The 7,650-nt window shown below is 46.7% G+C and overlaps 1 protein-coding gene across 2 annotated transcripts in view; it reads right to left on the bottom strand.

The window, feature by feature from the left end:
* LOC133538681 (tropomodulin-1-like) overlaps positions 1–1,947 on the bottom strand; it is a 63,243-nt gene extending 61,296 nt beyond the window's left edge. Inside the window, exon 1 of one of the 2 annotated variants that reach the window (XM_061880380.1) lies at positions 1,611–1,947. The gene's annotated coding sequence lies outside the window, so the exon portion shown is untranslated. The remainder of the gene's footprint in view (positions 1–1,610) is intronic. The other variant, XM_061880381.1, reaches the window with a different exon arrangement.
* Positions 1,948–7,650: the final 5,703 nt, after the last annotated feature.

The raw sequence follows: 7,650 nt of genomic DNA on the forward strand, positions 1-7,650 counted from the left end.
AGAGCCCAAAAAAAAGTCTGCGGGCTATGGAGCGTTTTCCGTTCGGGCTCCAGTACTCTGGAATGCCCTCCCGGTAACAGTTCGAGATGCTACCTCAGTAGAAGCATTTAAGTCTCACCTTAAAACTCATCTGTATACTCTAGCCTTTAAATAGACCTCCTTTTTAGACCAGTTGATCTGCCGCTTCTTTTCTTTCTCCTATGTCCCCCCCTCATTTATGGAGGGGGTCCGGTCCGATGACCATGGATGAAGTACTGGCTGTCCAGAGTCGAGACCCAGGATGGACCGCTCGTCGGGACCCAGGATGGACCGCTCGCCCGTATCGGTTGGGGACATCTCTACGCTGCTGATCCGCCTCCGCTTGAGATGGTCTCCTGTGGACGGGACTCTCGCTGCTGTCTTGGATCCGCTTTGAACTGAACTCTCGCGGCTGTGTTGGAGCCACTATGGATTGAACTTTCACAGTATCATGTTAGACCCGCTCGACATCCATTGCTTTCGGTCCCCTAGAGGGGGAGGGGGGGGGTTGCCCACATCTGAGGTCCTCTCCAAGGTTTCTCATAGTCAGCATTGTCACTGGCGTCCCACTGGATGTGAATTCTCCCTGCCCACTGGGTGTGAGTTTTCCTTGCCCTTTTGTGGGTTCTTCCTAGGATGTTGTAGTCGTAATGATTTGTGCAGTCCTTTGAGACATTTGTGATTTGGGGCTATATAAATAAACATTGATTGATTTTAAGTTGGGAAGAGTGGATCGTGAGATCGACAGGCGGATCGGTGCGGCGTCTTCAGTAATGCGGACGTTGTATCGATCCGTTGTGGTGAAGAAGGAGCTGAGCCGGAAGGCAAAGCTCTCAATTTACCGGTCGATCTACGTTCCCATCCTCACTTATGGTCATGAGCTTTGGGTCATGACCGAAAGGATAAGATCACGGGTACAAGCGGCCGAAATGAGTTTCCTCCGCCGTGTGGCGGGGCTCTCCCTTAGAGATAGGGTGAGAAGCTCTGCCATCCGGGAGGAACTCAAAGTAAAGCCGCTGCTCCTTCACATGGAGAGGAGCCAGATGAGGTGGTTCGGGCATCTGGTCAGGATGCCACCCGAACGCCTCCCTAGGGAGGTGTTTAGGGCACGTCCAACCGGTAGGAGGCCACGGGGAAGACCCAGGACACGTTGGGAAGACTACGTCTCCCGGCTGGCCTGGGAACGCCTCGGGATCCCCCGGGAAGAGCTAGACGAAGTGGCTGGGGAGAGGGAAGTCTGGGTTTCCCTGCTTAGGCTGCTGCCCCCGCGACCCGACCTCGGATAAGCGGAAGATGATGGATGGATGGATGATTTTAAGTTGCCTCAAGTAAGACGAAGACTAGGAGGGCCCACATTACACCAGTTTTAAAATCTCTACATTGGCTCCCGTGTGTATCAGGATCACTTTAAACGTTCTTTTTTGGGTTTGTAAAAGTTTTTTATGGCTTTGCACTTTGAAGAGACGTTAGCCACTAGCAAGAATGTTTACTTCTAACCAAAATGAGTGTCCCAAGTGCAATACGTGTAATATATACCGTCATAGGAAGTCTTTCACAGGCTGTAGTAATATTTTTTGCGTGTATTTACGTACCTCCACCGGCGCTATTTATAGCCGGACGGTCCGGCCGGGTGACGGCAGCAGCGCCGAATACTTTGACCAGATATGGTTCCCTCCGAGCGGCGTGAGTTGGCGCTCCTCAACGGAACCGGGGATCGAACACAAGCCCCAGACTACACGACACGGCCCGTGACCTCTGGCACAGGAAGCGAGACCGGGAGTTGGTGCCGTTCAGGAGCGGGAAAACAAAAAAGGTTGCCTCCCCCGACCCCGGGCTTCCGTTGGCGGATTGAGGAGGCTGCAAGTCATCTCCCGCAAAGGGCAAAGCAGAGAGGACCTCCTCCCACCATAAGCCGCCCCCAACCCTCCCAATACACCCACACACGTGCACATGCGCACGCACACGCAGGCTGCACTGTCACTCCAGTGACGTCACGAACATGTCACCGACATGCGTGCAACTTTGATTGATTGATTGATTGAAACTTTAATTAGTAGATTGCACAGTACAGTACATATTCCGTACAATTGACCACTAAATGGTAACACCCCAATAAGTTTTTCAACTTGTTTAAGTCGGGGTCCTCGTTAATCATCCATCCATTTTCTACCGCTTATTCCCTTTTGGGGTCGCTGGTGCCTATCTCAGTTACAATCGGGCAGAAGGCGGGGTACACCCTGGACAAGTCGCCACCTCATCGCAGGGCCAACACAGATAGACAGACAACATTCACACTCACATTCACACACTAGGGCCAATTTAGTGTTGCCAATCAACCTATCCCCAGGTGCATGTCTTTGGAGGTGGGAGGAAGCCGGAGTACCCGGAGGGAACCCACGCATTCACGGGGAGAACATGCAAACTCCACACAGAAAGATCCCGAGCCTGGATTTGAACCCAGGACTGCAGGACCTTCGCATTGTGAGGCAGACGCACTAACCCCTCTTCCACCGTGAAGCCCCCTCGTTAATCAATTCATGGTAAATGAATCCAAAGTGAAATATTGAAATCAAATCGAACAGAACCACTAACAATGTGAGAAAAAACAATCAAATATACACAATGTAGTATACATTTTCCATCCATTTTCTACCGCTTATTCCCTTTCGGGGTCGCGGGGGGCGCTGGCGTCTATCTCAGCTACAATTGGGCGGAAGGCGGGGTACACCCAGGACAAGTCGCCACCTCATCGCAGGGCCAACACAGATAGACAGACAACATTCACACTCACATTCACACACTAGGGCCAATTTAGTGTTGCCAATCAACCTATCCCCATTTTGATACTACAAATTAAAACTAGGCCGGCGTCTTAATTTAGTGATAGCAGATATCAATCCGCACTATAACAAGTATCGGATTAATGCAAGCTAAACGGTGTTCTTAACTGAACAAATTAAAGGCCTACTGAAATGAGATTTTCTTATTTAAACGGGGATAGCAGGTCCATTCTATTTGTCATACTTGATCATTTTGCGATATTGTGATATTTTTGCTGAAAGGATTTAGTGGAGAACATCCACGATAAAGTTCGCAACTTTTGGTCGCTAATAAGAAAAGCCTTGCCTGTACCGGAAGTAGCAGACCAGGGGCGCTCACACTTTTTCTGCTGTCGAGCTACTTTTCAATTGACCAAGTCGAGGAGATCTACCTCATTCCTATTTATAATTTATATTTATTTATTTATGAAAGAGATATTTTTGTTAACAAGTTAATGGTGTCTAATGATAATACAAGCATGTTTAACACACATAGATTCCTTTCTTTCATGAAGACAAGAATATAAGTTGGTGTATTACCTGATTCTGATGACTTGCATTGATTGGAATTAGACAGTGGTGCTGATAACGTCCGCATTTTCAAATGGAGGGAAAAAAAAGTCCTCCTTTCTGTCCAATACCACATGAAAGTGGTTGGATTTGGCATCTCATTTGTCCAACTTGCATACTGGTTTTCAAACACTTTGTTATGAGAGTAGCATATGTGTGTGGCCCTTTAATGTCTGGCAGCAGGTGAGTGACGTCAGTGAGTGTGCGGGTGGGCAAGCAAGTGAGAAAGCGGTCGCTGAGGGCGGGGGAAAAATACATTGGCATCAAACTCTGTAGCTTGCTAGCTTGTGCACGCTAGCTTTCTGAGACTCTTATTTTGTTAGCACAGGCAGGATGAAACAGGTCTTTTATGGTGAAGACAGGAACTGTGCAGTCGCTCTTTAGAGTTTTGACAGTAGGTACGGAGTCTCTAGAAATAAAATGTGTTTCTCTGCGTCCGCCCTGTTAGTGATTTTTTTCTTAAATATGAGCTCGCAGCAGCCAGCGTCATCTCACAAGATCCTCGGGTGCCGAGAATGTCAAACAACTGACGGAAGTGAAGTCTTGGTATGATTGATGATTGCTCATTTTTATGTCTATTTTTTAATGCCTGGCTTGAGATCGACTGACACACCCTCCGAGATCGACCAGTCGATCGCGATCGACGTAATGGGCACCCCTGTAGTAGACGATGTGCGCGTGACGTCACTGGTTGTAGAGCTCCTCACATCCTCACATTGTTTACAATCATGGCCACCAGCAGCGAGAGCGATTCGGACCGAGAAAGCGACAATTCCCATTAATTTGAGCGAGAATGAAAGATTTGTGGATGAGGATAGGGAGAGTGAAGGACTAGAAAAGAAAGAAAAAAAAAAAGGCGATGGCAGTGGGAGCGATTCAGATGTTATTAGACACATTTACTAGGATAATTCTGGAAAATCCCTTATCTGCTTATTGTGTTACTAGTGTTTTAGTGAGATTATATGGTACCTGAAAGTCGGAGGGGTGTGGCCACCGGTGTCGTGACCGCCAGTGTCTCCGGTGAGAGGAGGTAATAGTCCGCAGCTGCAGGAGGACGCAAGCTCCGCTCATGTCTACGGTAAGAGCAGACTTTTAGCACAATTTTCTCACCGAAACCTGCCGGTTAACATGTGGTCGGGAACCATGTTCGTTTGACCGCTCTGTTCCATAGTAAAGCTTCACCTTCGGGAATGTAAACAAGGAAACACCGGCTGTGTTTGTGTTGCTAAAGGCAGCTGCAATACACAGCTTCCCACCTACATTTTTCCTCTTTGACTTCTCCTTTATTAATTGAACAAATTGCAAAAGATTCAGCAACACAGATGTCCAGAATAATGTGTAATTATGCAATTAAGGCAGACTACTTACAGCTTGGATCGGGCTGGAAGAACATGTCCGCTACAACCGGTGACGTCACGCGCACGCGTCATCATATGCGTTATCATTCCGCGACGTTTTCAATAGGATACTTTCCGGGAAATCTAAAATTGCAATTTAGTAAAATAAACCGTCCGTATTGACATGTGTTGCAATGTTAATATTTCATCATTGATATATAAACTATCAGACTGCGTGGTCGCTAGTAGTGGCTTTCAGTAGGCCTTTAAGGACAACTTTGTCAACTCACTACCATAAATTGATTAACGTGGACCCCGACTTAAACAAGTTGAAAAACTTACTCGGGTGTTACCATTTAGTGGTCAATTGTACGGAATTTGTACTGAACTGTGCAATCTACTAATAAAAGTTTCAATCAATCAATCAATTAATTAATAAACCACAGGCAAAATTTTGCCCACCATTTGATTTTAGGAGGCCCGCCACGTTATCAAAAGTAATCCCTCATGTGGTTGTCACATTATTTAAAATGGCCCACCGTGTCGTTCATCGTGGCCTTAATTACAATGTGGCCCTCAAGAAAAACACTTATGACACCCCTGACACAAACAGTTTCCAAGGCAGCAGGGTTTTAGAAATTGCATCCAGTAACAAATGTGTCCGCATCACTTCACTTGCGCTATGATATTAATTATCCACTCGGTGTTGTTGGGCAGCACGGTGGACAAGGGGTTAGTGCATTTGCCTCACAATACGAAGGTCCTCAGCAGTTGTCCTGGGTTCAATCCCGGGCTCGGGATCCTTCTGTGTGGAGTTTGCAGGTTCTCCCTGTGACTGCGTGGGTTCCCTCCGGGTACTCCGGCTTCCTCCCACGGCCAAAAACATGCACGATAGGTTGATTGGCAACACTAAATTTGCTCTAGTGTGTGAATGTGAGTGTGAATTTTGTCTGTCTATCAGTGTTGACCCTGCAATGAGATGGCGACTTGTCCAGGGTGTACGCCGCCTTCCGCCCAAATGCAGCTGAGATAGGCTCCTGCGACTACAAGCGGTAGAAGATGAATGGACAGATAGGTGTTGCCCCAAAAAAAAAATTACTACTCCACTTCAACTTAAAGACGGCGCAAGCCTCGTCAGTAGACTCGGTTAATAACGCGCCAGCGGGAAAGTCAAAGGAACTCAGCACAGATCTGAAAAAACAAATCATTGACTTGAACAAGTCAGGAAAGTCATTTGGAGCCATTTCAAAGCAGCTTAAGGCCCTGAGAGCAAATCTGCAGACAATTGTTCTTAAGTATAAAGTGCATGGCACAGTTTTGTCACTGCCACGATCAGGAAGAAAACGCTAGCTGTCAATTGCTGCTGAGACAAAATAGGTCAGGATGATCAGGAGTCAACCGAGAAGCACCAAAAAGCAGGTCTGCAATGAATTGGAAGCTGCTGGAACACAGGTGTCAGTGTCCACTGCGTGTTTTGCATCACCGCGGACTGAGAGGCTGCCATGCAAGAAGAAAGTACTTGCTCCAGAAGCGACACCTTAAGGCTCATTTAAAATTTGCTGCTGATCACATAAGACCTTCTGGAGGAAAGTTCTGTAATCAGATGAAACAAAAATCGAGCTGTTTGGCCACAATACCCAGCAATATGTTAGGAGGAGAAAAAGTGAGACCATTAATCCCAAGAACACCAAGCCTACCGTCAAGCATGGTGGTGGTAGTATTATGCTCTGGGCCTGTTTTGCTGACAGTGCAACTGGTGCATTACAGAGAGTATATGCGACAATGAAAAAGGAGGATTACCTCCAAATTCTACAGTACAACCTAGGTGGAACTTTAGTGTTTCAACAGGAAAATTACCCCAAACACGTCAAAAGTGGTAAAGCAATGGCTAAATCAGGCTAGAATTAAGGTTTTAGAATGGCCTTCCCAAAGTCCTGACTTAAACGTGTAACAATGCTGAAGACACAAAGCTGACACAAAAATTGTATATATATATATATATATATATATATATATATATATATGCCAAAATGGCCCCCCGTATAATTTGTCAGCATGCGGCCCTGGTAAACACTGTTGTAGTTGACTTCACTAGGAATTTTTAAATAATATGCATATTTACACTTACATTTTATCATTTTACAAGAGTACCTCAACTTAAGAGTGCTTTGAGATAAGACATGTCTTCAAATGTTCAATCAATCAATCAATGTTTATTTATATAGCCCCAAATCACAAATGTCTCAAAGGACTGCACAAATCATTACGACTACGACATCCTCGGAAGAACCCACAAAAGGGCAAGGAAAACACACCCAGTGGGCAGGGAGAATTCACATCCAGTGGGACGCCAGTGACAATGCTGACTATGATAAAACCTTGGAGAGGACCTCAGATTAGGGTAACCCCCCCACTAGGGGACCGAAAACAATGGATGTCGAGCGGGTCTAACATGATACTGTGAAAGTTCAATCCATAGTGGCTCCAACACAGCCGCGAGAGTTCAGTTCAAGCGGATCCAAGACAGCAGCGAGAGTCCCGTCCACAGGAGACCATCTCAAGCGGAGGCGGATCAACAGCGGAGAGATGTCCCCAACCGATACAGGCGAGCGGTCCATCCTTGGTCTCGACTCTGGACAGCCGTACTTCATCCATGGTCATCGGACCGGACCCCCTCCACAAGGGAGGGGGGAACTTAGGAGAAAGAAAAGAAGCGGCAGATCAACTGGTCTAAAAAGGAGGTCTATTTAAAGGCTAGAGTATACAGATGAGTTTTAAGGTGAGACTTAAATGCTTCTACTGAGGTGGCATCTCGAACTGTTACCGGGAGGGCATTCCAGAGTACTGGAGCCCGAACGGAAAACGCTCTATAGCCCGCAGACTTTTTTTGGGCTCTAGGAATCACT

The sequence above is a fragment of the Nerophis ophidion genome, linkage group LG20 (assembly GCF_033978795.1).
Source record: "Nerophis ophidion isolate RoL-2023_Sa linkage group LG20, RoL_Noph_v1.0, whole genome shotgun sequence".
In the NCBI taxonomy this organism is placed as follows: Eukaryota; Metazoa; Chordata; class Actinopteri; order Syngnathiformes; family Syngnathidae; genus Nerophis; species Nerophis ophidion.